Source organism: Opisthocomus hoazin, chromosome 20 (assembly GCF_030867145.1).
Source record: "Opisthocomus hoazin isolate bOpiHoa1 chromosome 20, bOpiHoa1.hap1, whole genome shotgun sequence".
Lineage (NCBI taxonomy): Eukaryota > Metazoa > Chordata > Aves > Opisthocomiformes > Opisthocomidae > Opisthocomus > Opisthocomus hoazin.
The window spans coordinates 12760751-12772997 of record NC_134433.1 but is presented as its reverse complement, the minus strand read 5'-3'; the positions used below and the strand labels follow the sequence as shown (position 1 = coordinate 12772997).

Genomic DNA, 12247 nt, shown 5'->3' with positions numbered 1-12247 from the left:
AAAGAGATATCATCTGATGTAGCCACATAAACAGGACAGACAGGACACTTATGCAAACAGAAAGGGCTAGTAATCAACTGTTTGCAAGAAACATAAGTTCCAGAAGGATTCTGGGGGGAAATCCTAGAATCAATTACATCTCCCCACATTTTGCATGATCTCTTTGCTGATACACATGTGCAGCACTCACAGAAAATCAGAGGGCAGTTAAGACCAAAGGGGGAGCAAACTCCCTGCCTTACACAGCAAGCAACTTCATAACCCTCCCACAGCATTTTTCACACTCAGGAAATTCTCGGTGCAGTGAAGGGTTAATATTAACACCACCCAGTTTGCTCAGCATCTCTTTTGAAGAATGCACTAGGTTTATAAACCCCACACAAACAGGAGCCCCTCCTCCTCTCTCCCAAACAAACAGGCTCTGCAGCAGGCACAATAAACACCCGGAGACAAAGAGCAGCTGAAGAAAAGACCCCCGAACACAGAGGCCTGTGCTGGGGGGAGAGCACAGAAAGGGCTCTGTGATGGCAGGGCCACGATAAGGCCAGAGACAAAGGCTCCAGTGTTTATGGGAAGAGATAGCAGGGACTGTCCGGCTGGACAGGCAGCAGCCCACACAGCTCCATTTAGTCATCTACAGCTGGAGGCGCCGACATACCAAGGCAGCTCCGGGCTCCCAGCGAAAAGTGCAACGCAAGCAGAGATGGGAGTTTTTCCACTGCAACTCGAATGGCCACTGGTGCAATTCCAGACCTGAGAGCTCATTTCACTTGTCAGAGCTGCTGAAGACCCCCAGCTCTCTGTTCATCCCATTAGTGGACCCGAGGGCTCCCAGCTGCCAAGATCTGGCACCTGTAAACCACATTCACACTGAGCTCTGCAGACAAACAAAGCTTTTAGTGTCGATGCAGCTAATGCCATAAGATGAAGGACAAGAGGAAAACTGAACAGACCGTGATGTGATGCATTGCTGCCAGAAGAGAAACACCAGCTCAGCACAGCTCCTCCAGGCGAGAGAGCACGAGGCCTTGTTTGAATGTCTCTTGAACATAGTCGGATAAGTGTCCAGACTAGAGAAGCAGTATTCACACAAGCTATAATCATACTACAGATTTACGATGTAAAATATATATTACAAATGGCCACAGATGTTCTTCCATGGAGCCTAAGGGGTGGATGTAAAGCCTTCTGTTACGTCCCGGACTTTTATTCAATCTGAACGTGTTTTCTACCATTATAATAAAATTTTATGACAAAGCAAGTGCCCCAAATTACTCTTTTTTTTTTTGCAATGCCCAAGCTAGTGCAATGACATGACTATCATCTGATCAGCACATGACTGGGTAGTGTTTTGTAAGCTGATTGGGCATTATTATATATGTTACAAGAAATAATGATGCTGCTACACACTGGTACAAATTGCATGGCACTGAGAAAACCACATTTTCCTAAGAGAAATGTGGCACTTCTGGTAGCAATGCCTGTGTGCTTCTAATTGCCACCAGATGACAACTGCAACATGATCCTGAGCAATGGAAGATATATATACATAAGGATAACAATTAAGGATATTTAACTGGGATTACCTGTACTTCACCAGCTTACTAACAAGTGCAGACTCTGAGCTTACTCAACCTGTCCCACGTGTTTTGTAAGACTCCACGCTCTGCCGACTTGCTCTGTCATAAATCACTAAGCATTTGCTATCCATCAATAACCATTAACCAACCTGTTTTTTTCATGACACAGAAGTGTTATGTATTTTTCCTCTCTCCACTTTCCAAAACAGTGCCATGCAATACCAAAAAGCCACAGGGAGTCCAGAAAAGAAATAGTTCTGAACACATGTGTATGTTGATTAGAAAGCACCAAAGCAAGTATAGGTACCACTTTAAAGTCTATTTTATGGGCAACTCCCCCTCTGAATGACCTTGAAATCGAGCAGCATAGCAGTTATAAACAGAACTGCCAGCCCCACAGCCAGAGGCACTCACTATGCAGAAGCTGCATTTAGGGCAGTACAAGTCACTCTGGTGACCTGATTAGCTCAGCACCCCACACTGGTCATGGTCCAGGAGAGACTCCAGACGGACATGTGCCTGCTGAACCACAGAACCCAATCTAGGGTTGATTTATGCTGCTGCTCAAAGTGGCTGGAATCACACAGAACTTCACTTTCTAGAAAGTGCTGCTTGTTTTGAGCAGGGAAGAGAAAAAACAATCCACCTTGCACCTCAAAGCAGACATTGGGAAAAACCCCCAAACCATTAAACACCCTCCTGTTTGGTCAAAATGGTGCTATGGCACCTCATTCCTGTTTTCACTGTTAATCCACCCTGCCCAACCTGTTAGCTTAACTATTTGCTTGCCAGCTTTAAGCACAACCTCTTTCCCACTGTCCCACACATCCGAGCTGACGTTTGTCTGACCAACAGTATATTTCTCATTCCCTTTGCATCATACCTAACCTCCCGTTCTCCCAGTCCCACACCCACCCTGCTAATGGGCTCAGCTTGCATTCCCCCACTTCAGAGGAATTAGGAATTACTCCTGAATTACTCCACAGTTATTGCCTGAAAACCTGTTTTGCTCAGGCTGAGGTCACCTCATCATCATGTTCCTTGCCCTGGCATCCAGTAAGAACTCCTCCATTCTGAGTATCAGCCATACTATTCAGGTGTGAGGGATTAGACCTTAGCACATATATAGAGCTTATAATTTTCAAAGTGCTTTACAATTAACAGGTATTTAACTCAAAACCTCTGAAACATCATTGTTAATTCTAGGTTACAGGACAGGGAAGCAGGGAGAAAAGAAATACCTCACCCAAGGTCACAGTAAGTCAGTAGGGATCAGGACACTGGAGCTCCTGGCTGGCAGCCTGCTGTGCAGCTTTATTGTTTGCACCACTTTCTGCCAGGGAATGCTCACTGACTTTCCACTGGTGTCAGAAACAAACTGGGACTTTAACAAGATAAAAGTTGACCCCTCATTATGATCTTTAGCCAATTTAATCCCATTTTCAGCACAGCTACAATGTTTTCCACAGACAGATCAGGATCGCTCTTCAGTTTTTCCACATAATGATCTTGTTTTGATCTAAGCTCTCAGCACCTGTCACATCAGCTCCCACATGGGCATCCACAACCAGAAGGAAGTGGACTATGGAATGGAGAAAATCATTTCCCAGTTCCCCAAGGTGGAACATGGAGGGCTGCTGTTCAAAAGTGAAGTCCATGCAGTATGGCTAATGTAATTACAGTGCCAGCAGGGTAACGGTGGGTAGGGGGCAAATATTTTACCACAGTCACAGGGGGAGAGGGGGGGGCATGCATGACATTTTGGGATGAAGATTCAGTTTAGCTGCCTTCACACTCCATGTGCTCCGAGATACATTATCACTGTCTTCCCAGTAAAGCACTAGCCTTGAAGCTGTATTTATTTTATTTGACTCTTAAGTATAATTAATAGTTCAAATACCTGTTTCTGCAATCCCCGAGCAGAGGAAGAATCTCAGCTGGGAAGTGACTTCATATGACCACAGAACCAGCTTTGGAAACATTCCAATTTCTGCCTTGAATCTATTTTTTCAAACAGGAGTCACTACAAGATTATTTGCCTCTGGCCTTTGTGCCATTTGTGTCCTCCAATCCGCCCTTTTCTTAATCCTCCCCTTCATCAACATATTAATAACCTAAAGGTTAATGCCATGGGCTGTTGCTGTTCCAGGGACTGCATTAACAGGAAATGTTCAAGTTTTATACTTTCTTCCCAAATTTTAATCCTGTCATATCAAACTAAAAACAATAAAAACATTTTCTTCAACATATTTAAAAATCCACGTTAAACTATGGAAGAAGGAATTACTAAGTAGGTAGTAAGCCTCCTGCATGTAAAGTTCATCTATGTAATTTAAGCATGCTGATCTCTGATTCATTTCAGAAAGCATTTCAGTCTTACATGACTAAAACATGAAGACAGATGCATCTTGGGTGTGATGTTTTTAAACAATGGATACCTTATTTGAATTGCAAGGGCAGGATAACAAGAAATAAAAGCAAGCTATTCATAGCACTCCGCAATGTTAAAGTCATTTGTTTCAAAAAGGCAAACTGTTGCCTGCAGATAAGTTTGTACTCTCATGATTTCTGCTGCTCTAGAACTGTCACATCCCTCATACTAGCTCCTGCATTTGCAACAGATCAGCTATTTCACTGCCTTGTGTCTCTTTGCCATCCCTCCCACCTCAAAAAGGGATAGTGAAACAAAAGAGACAGTAACAAGAAATTATGGGCTAACTCCTAGCCTCCCTATCAACACAAGACTGATTCTTCCATTGTTCTGGAGTTCTGTTTCCATGTGCTAAGATATTTTAATAAATTTTGCCATCTGAACAGAAGTCCCAAGCCTTAGATAGAAAAGTGATTCCTGCAACACCTTGAGGGAAAGGTTAGTATAAATCAAGGGCAAGCATTTAGCAGAATGGCTAAGTAAAGAGAATATTATTAACAGCTCATGCTTGCACAGAAAATAAGAAGTTATTAAACCTCCCATACAATTTTACTGTACTCTATCACATGTGATTTAGCTGAAATAGGTCCTTCTTATCAGTTTTGGCTTTCAGCTTATCCTTTGGCTGTGACTTTGGTAGATTATGCACTCACTCAGGCTTTACCAAGATCTTGCTAAGGATCCACAGCAGCAGTGGTAACATACAGCAACAGACAGGTAACGCAGCCATGTATTCATGTGTGCTCAGTCTTCCCTGTGTAAGGTCCTACTACTATTTTAGCCAGCTTGGAGTTTCTTAAGCAAAACAAATCTGGGTCACAGATGTACCTTAATCCCACCTGGTTTATTACACCTAGTGTAGGAAGCCAAAATACATATGTCTAGTGCCATTTCAGATGTCCTTCAGGTATATTTAGAATACCTTCACTGATCTGAAAGATTTGACAGTACCTGTGGGAGACCTGTCCTTTGCTTGAGAGGCAAAGAGCAACTGGGATGTCTGAAGACATCTACAATGGCACTAGACATTGAACTGAACAGTCACAACAGATTTACAAGCTGGCGTTACAAGGCAGGTAATACCACCTTTTATATGCCATTTTCAAGATAACCCCACTACCTGAGTACCACTTAAGTGATTTCCAGCCACACAGTGAACAAATGAATGCATTCATATATGATGTCATGATATCGTTGATCTGAATTTAGTCACAGCCGAATCAGAAAAGATGGTGTTAGCTTTGAGACATTGCATTCTCTGTTGATTCCCTACAATAAAGTAGCACACATTAGAGGGAGCCTAGCCATATTTTCTGTCTTCTTTTGTCAGCTCAGAGTAAGGTTTAAGAACCTAATTAACTCGGTCCTTGAAATCCATTTTCCAAGAGTGACTAAGCCACTAAGAGCCCAACACTTAACCAAAAGCCCAGGGGACTTGGCAGATCACTTTCACCCTGCTTCAGCATTACTCCCGAGGCTGATATTGAGACCAATTGATTGAAGGGGAAGTAGGAATATCCTCTGGGAAATGATGACTATACAACACAGAAGAACAACTGGTGCATATTTGACTCTTTTTGAATATTTTTGCATTAAAAGATTTCAGATTTTTGCACAAATATTTACTTCCCTGAAATGCTGTATTTCTCCCTGCCCCTTTTTTTCCTTTAAGCAAATGAAACAGCTAAAAGACCAACTTCCCTGCTAACCAGAGATCTTATGATATCCTAATTAACAGGAAACACACGGACACATGTCATGGTACATAAGGAAAAGCAAACATAACTGCTGAAAAGTAGGGCAGATACAACAGCAACCTCACCCGTGCTGCTGTGCTCTTTCATTCAGATAACTACACAGAGGCAAAATCACCCTACACGTTCTGTCACATTGTTTAATGCTCCTATCCTTACACCTCTGGCCTCATTAACAGTAAGACAGTTTGATAAGAAATACTGAATGGATGTACATGACTAAATCAACTCATGAAGATTATCTGAATCAGTTTTAAGTGCTGCTTGGGAGTTAGAACGAGAGTGGGACTGGATGCAGAAGGCCGATTTTCAGAGATATGTGCCAAGGGATGCAGATCAGCACCTACTGTTATTTTCAAAACTGCTTAAGGTGTTTAGAACTTCATATTTGAGAGTGAAATGTTGAAAACTTCTGGTCTACATCGGCTTTGGTAAAAGCCAGGATAAAGAATGACACCATTATTCTGTGTCAAACTATTCAGCTTGATCTGCTTGATACACACAGGGGATGAGCTGAATGAGTTAGCCGTCAGCATTTTTGTGACCACAGTGTTGGATACTCCTTTGGATAATCCTCAATAACTCAGAAGAGCATACCATTTTCCATATCTTTTAGGATTGTCCTGCAGAAAGACAATGCTCTCTGCTACCTGGTCTTTATATAAGAGTGAACAAAGCAAACCTAGGCTTAGCCAGTCATGGTTCTCCTGAATGAGTCTGTTTGCAGAGTATTAGTCATAGAGCCAACACCTTTACAGGTCAGCAACTCTTTGGGAAGGTTCACTTGGACTCCACCTAGCTTTAAAAAGAGACAAGTAGATGGCTGCAGAACAAAGGTGGTTTTGATAATCTAACACTAATTATATAGAAGCATTTGATCAAATAAGGCCTTCTACTTCACAAGACTAAAATGTAATTTTAACAACTCTTTCTGAAGAATTTTAATGGCCTGTTGGACTGTCTGAACTGCCTGACTATATTCCCTGTGGAACAGGTACCATATGCAACAGGAGGAAAAAGCAAAAAGACTTTATGTAAAAATTTTGGTCTATGTAATCATTGTAGGCAGTGTAGGGAAGCAACTTGGGTACTGATATTTGGCACAAAGGAAAACAGTAAGAGACCAAAGAGAAATAAAAACTATATGACAAAGTATTAGGGAACAACAGATAGACATACTTGAAAAGTTACACTACCAAAGAAAGAGCAGCAATAAGCAATCTCAGTCATTCCTAATTTAAGACTTCAGAGACCACTGACATTAGAGCTGAAGACTTTGTAAAGGTTGGCTTATTTTTTGTTTTAACTAGAAGATATGAGTCTAGAAAACCGGGGTGCAATAAGCACATGAGAAAAGGCACTATTTGGTTAATTCAAAGACTAAGTCATGACAAGACTAGCTGCCATCAACTTAAATTTGCAGATTAACTACTCGTAGGACATTCTTTTGAAGGGTGGCCACTAGAAGAGACTCACCCATGGTTGGAACGTAACCCAGTAGGAGAGACAACCTTATATTTGAAGTGATCCCTTCTATCAGAAGCATCTCCGTTTAGTTCAAGTTTTAGCATTTAAAACAAGCAAAAATGTACAAGTGTACTGTCCAGCACTCTTAGAATCCACAAAAGTTCCTATTTACACTGTCCCCTTCAGTAAGTTACATAGCATTTTTAGAAGAAAAGGTACCTCTACTGCATAATTAAGGAATTCCTTAAAGATAAATATTTTCAGCTTGTTGGGTTCATCCTGATCAATAACTGTCATCTTGTTCCTTCCTAGACAGAAAATCACATTTAACTCTTAAAAACACTGTTAAAATGCAAACAGAAAAAAAATCAGCTCTTTTCAGCATCTGGTGGCTCAATTTCACATTGTTACAGCTCAGTGACATTACAGTGGAAACAAGGTTGCATTCAGAAGGTAAATGAGATGAGATCTGATCAAAATCCGGTTCACAAAGTCTCATTGTGAATTTCAGCCAACTTTCCTCTTTATGGGCCTGTTCACATACAATTCCTCTCTGAATAACAGAAGTAGTTATTTACCCTGAGAGACATGCCAGTGTCCATACAAAGCAGTTCCTCTGAACATTTCTTATGCAATTTACTTGGGTTTTCTGAAGGTTTGCTAAGTCTCAGATGAAAACTCAAGCTTGGATATTCAGTCTTGAATACAATAGAGTTCTGTACCCAATACAAAACCAGTGCAGGCTGTACTGTAAGAGTGAACTTTTATTCAGAAGTCTAAGGACCAAAGATACATCTGTGAAGTACACAGGTAAAGCTAAGAGGAGGCAAGAATCATTCTATGCATATGTATCCTTAGCTAGCATGCCCAGTCTTTGCTTTCACAAATACAAATTTCCCTTTCAAATCTGTTCAAGAGTCAAGAAGCACCCAAGGGGCTTCACTGTGCCATAAGCCTCTGGCACCAAGAGAATCATGAGTGTACCACTGCATTCACCTCTAAAACGAGGTGTACAAAAACCCACAGAACAACAAACGTATATCATGTCTGCCAACGTGGGTGCAGATTACAAGTGTAACTGCAGTCTGCCACTGGGCTGCTTTGGATTTCTGGAGTGCCCAGCAACCTGGCAGAATAAACATTGAGACATCCAAAGCAAATGGTCCAGCAAATGTTCAGAGAAACTCTGTATCATACACTTTGTGGAATGCCCCCCCGGTAAACTCCAGCCTACTTTTTCAGGAACCGTTAATACCAGTGGGCTTGCCAAAAGCTTTAGTCACCTGCTAACTATATCCCTTATCTACCCCCTAAAAAAGAATGTCTAAAACTTTCTATAGGTAGCATTATTCCAAAATTTATCTGATGGAAGTTACAGAAATCCAGAATTTTTTTTTTTTAAAATAAAGTCACCCTTACTTGCTGCTTCTCCAATTTTACAATTTCTACAACCATCATAGCTCATGACTAAAAAAGTAAAATTTTTATCTCTTGAGGTCCTTGACTCTATATACTTGTGCCATTAGCACACCAAAATCATAGGAATTTCTGTGCACCATGACACTTCCTGATTTTGTTTGTTCTGGAACATTTCCTGCCTATGCACCTGTCAAAATGAGATGAGGTCAGGTATAATCATCTCATACCTACAGAAAAATGAATTTTAAGCCAAACTCTATTCTGGGTTTGGTTTTTTTTGTTTGTTTGTTTTGTTTGTTTGCTTTTTTATACAACAACTGTTAAAAAAAACCACAAGAAAAATATCCTTTCAGTGAACAGAGACATAAGCCTCTGGTGTTTCACTGAAATAAGGGATTTTTAGTTTGATCTGGTCGGTAAGTTTGGGATTCCCTTTGTTCTCCTACCTGCTAGTTTTGAGGCTTCTGCTGTCCAGAAGGTGGTTAGTAACTGCTTTGGGAGACATCCTTGAGGTTTACTAAAACTTTCCCCGGGAAGTTGCTGTTCAGAAAAAGCAGTGCATTTGCTCTGAGGTAAAAGGAGGGAAACTAATTTCACAACTCGTATGGTTGTACTAGGACTATTCCTAGGATAAATGACTGCTAGCTGGAGTAAGAATCCCAGGATTTTCCTTGATTCTGGCTTGCAGACAAGTAGATAACTCTCCTCAGCTCAGAAAACTGGCTCCCAGCTAATCTAGCCCAGAAGTTCCTCACTCAGCCATTGCTGGCTTAACAGTGGTGACAAGAGAGCTGTACTTCCATTTCTCAAAAATGCAGTTATACAGCTGGAATACCAGTGTTGAGTGTTTTGAGAAGTACAGGAAACGAAAAAGCAAACAAAAAACCAATGTTAAATCCAACCATAAAAATTCAGTTCATAATGGTCATCAGAGTACCAAGTAGACACATTCCTCCAGGTACAGTGCACATACAGCGGCTGTCACAACTGAACGCTAACATCTGATCTGCGGCTGGAAGTTGATGAAGAAGAGTTACCCAAAACCTCCTGGTCCAAGAATCCAATAGCAAAGAAAAGTGAAAAGAACCCTTCTCCTTCCAGACCAGGTGCTGTGGATCACTCCTTTAAGCTACTAAAATCTACCTGACATCACATCTATAAGTACAAACAGTAACCAAAAAGCAATTTTAAGTGGGGAAATACTTAATATCAACATTTTCACAATTACAAGACAATTTATTCAACCCATTTATTTAACTGCTCATGAGGCCATGCTGTGAATTGAATCACAGAACCAATTTGGCTATAAATATATTTGCACTTTCTCCCCTTTTTCTGCCTTTTGTTTACTAAAATGTGATGACCACATAATAAACCCAGTTTTACTGTCGTTTCCAGCCTGCTTCAGTGAGGGGGCGGGGAGACAACTGCAATTTAGTTTTCACGGCTCATCCTGAGCTTTAGCTCTGCCTAGTATAGCGATAAGGGAGCCAGCTTGCACTGTCCTGAATAGCTGACACTAGGAACTGGGCTGAAATCATTAAAACTATCAACACAGGATGAGACACATCAAGAAATGAGACAGAGGGGGAGAGAGGAAGAAATCTCATAACATAATGAGATGTTTATCTATAAAAAGTTGCCCACTTCAAAGGAGGAAGAGCTTCTACTCCTTGGATAAAAAAAGAGCTTTTAATTAAAAGATCAGTCAAAGATTTTCCACAGTCAAGCAGTCTCAGAGAAACTATATGTGGAGGAGGCTGAGAGTAATTTCTAACATGATTAGTCCATTCTGCAAACTCCACAAGGTTTTATGAAATCAGCATTTCTCAATATCTAGAAGATAAGGATTGTGGAAATAGCCTCAGTCCCTCAAAGAACACTGTCTCTTCCCTTCTGACGCCTCCATTCCCACAAGCTTTTACTGAGCAAAAGCCTGGAGAAATACTATTAGAGCTTTATGCCTCCCACCTCGGGGCAAGATCAATCATAAGCCTAGGACCAATGGACAGTCAAATGGATACTCAGCTTTGGGTTAAGCAAAGTTACTGCCACGTACTTTAGGAGGCCTGAAAATACAACATGAAATATTTATGTACTTTGCTTTAACCAGCCAAAAACAGGCTGGCTTCTGCACACAACCTTCCATTATACAAAGGTTTAAAAACCTTTGAAGATTTAAATAAATTGCACGACTTTTCTGAAGAACTCCATTCAAGGAATGTTATTGGCAGATGGGGATGGATCTGACGCTACTGCCTTATCCCTTTCTGTCATTAGAACACCAGAATTATGGCTGACGTGGCTGACATTACGTGCTCTTAGGAGCAAGACTTAGACCACTTCTGTTTGGTCATATAATTTTATGCTTTTCTTTTTGTTGTCTGAGAAAACAGGATTTTGACATTTCACCCTCAGGCAGGTAAAACATTACTTTTTCTCTACAGGCGCCAATTTGGCAAGTATTTTATCGTGTTGCAGACAGACGGAACACCAGGGCCACTGCACTCTCAGCAAGATGGTGCTGCGAGCTTTCTCCAAGCAGAGAATACCAGTTCCTGCAACGACTGGTGCTCATGGAAACTCAGTCTCAGCCCCACTTACCAGCTGTTAATTGTGACTAATGGACCTTACTGCTGAGCTGGTTCTGTTCTGCACAAGCACAGGGAATTACCACTGCTTTGTTTCAGGAGTCAGACATGTTTTTGTCTATGAGAGTAAATATTCAGATACACTTTTGAAGGTCTTTCTCTTCCCTGTCTTGCACAGAACTAGGTTCCTGCCAACAAATTTATCATTATCCACACCCTTGTAGAAACAACCCCTACAAAAGCGATTACATGAGGCATAATTATATGCTATTATAAGAATTTCTACATCTTCAGTATAAAAGCGGCAATGTCAAAATGCAGAAGACCTTTAGGGTGTGATAAATACTGAAGAATATCCTTCAGATGCAGGGAAGAAACCACGTTAGCATTTTACTTTGTTCATGTTTATTTAAACAGCTTTCTATCCTTAGTACAGAATGGGATTTCTCCAGTCAGTTGGACTGGTCAGAGACAGTTCAAATAGTGATGACCAGGAAGACAATATGCTCAGTTTCTACCTTTTTCTCTACATCATTTCAAAAGCATTACCTTGGTGTGTTCGCATTTGCTTTCCATACTTCTACTGAAACAGCTGTGTACTAAGATGCCTTTGCACAAGCCTATCTAAAGAAAATCATTAAGGTAAAAGGCAAAATGACCTTTTACCTGTAAAAGGTAAACAGGTCAAAATTAAAAGGCTGTAAGAAAATCATATGGCCTTATAGGTTTGTCTGCTGAATTCAAGAATCCTACTGCAATGTCCTGAGGCAGAAGCTGTGTAGAAGGGCAGTGTCCTCAAAGATGAAGAGTTTGCTCAATAACCATTTTGTCTTTTTTTGAAGTAGCCTTTATATTTTCAGGTATCATCCCAGTTTAGAAGTGGAACAGATCATTGAAAGCAATCAAAACATAGCTAATTACCATTCATAAAATTATCCTGAATATTGATCCCCCGTCCATGGCAAAGAAACACAAAAGAAGAGTTAGGGATAAACTACAATTCAG

General features: G+C 40.9%; 1 protein-coding gene across 12 annotated transcripts in view; it reads right to left on the bottom strand.

The window, feature by feature from the left end:
* The window catches only part of SPECC1 (sperm antigen with calponin homology and coiled-coil domains 1), a 100464-nt gene that overhangs the window by 45973 nt on the left and 42244 nt on the right, over positions 1–12247 (bottom strand). The gene's annotated exons all lie outside the window — the stretch shown is intronic.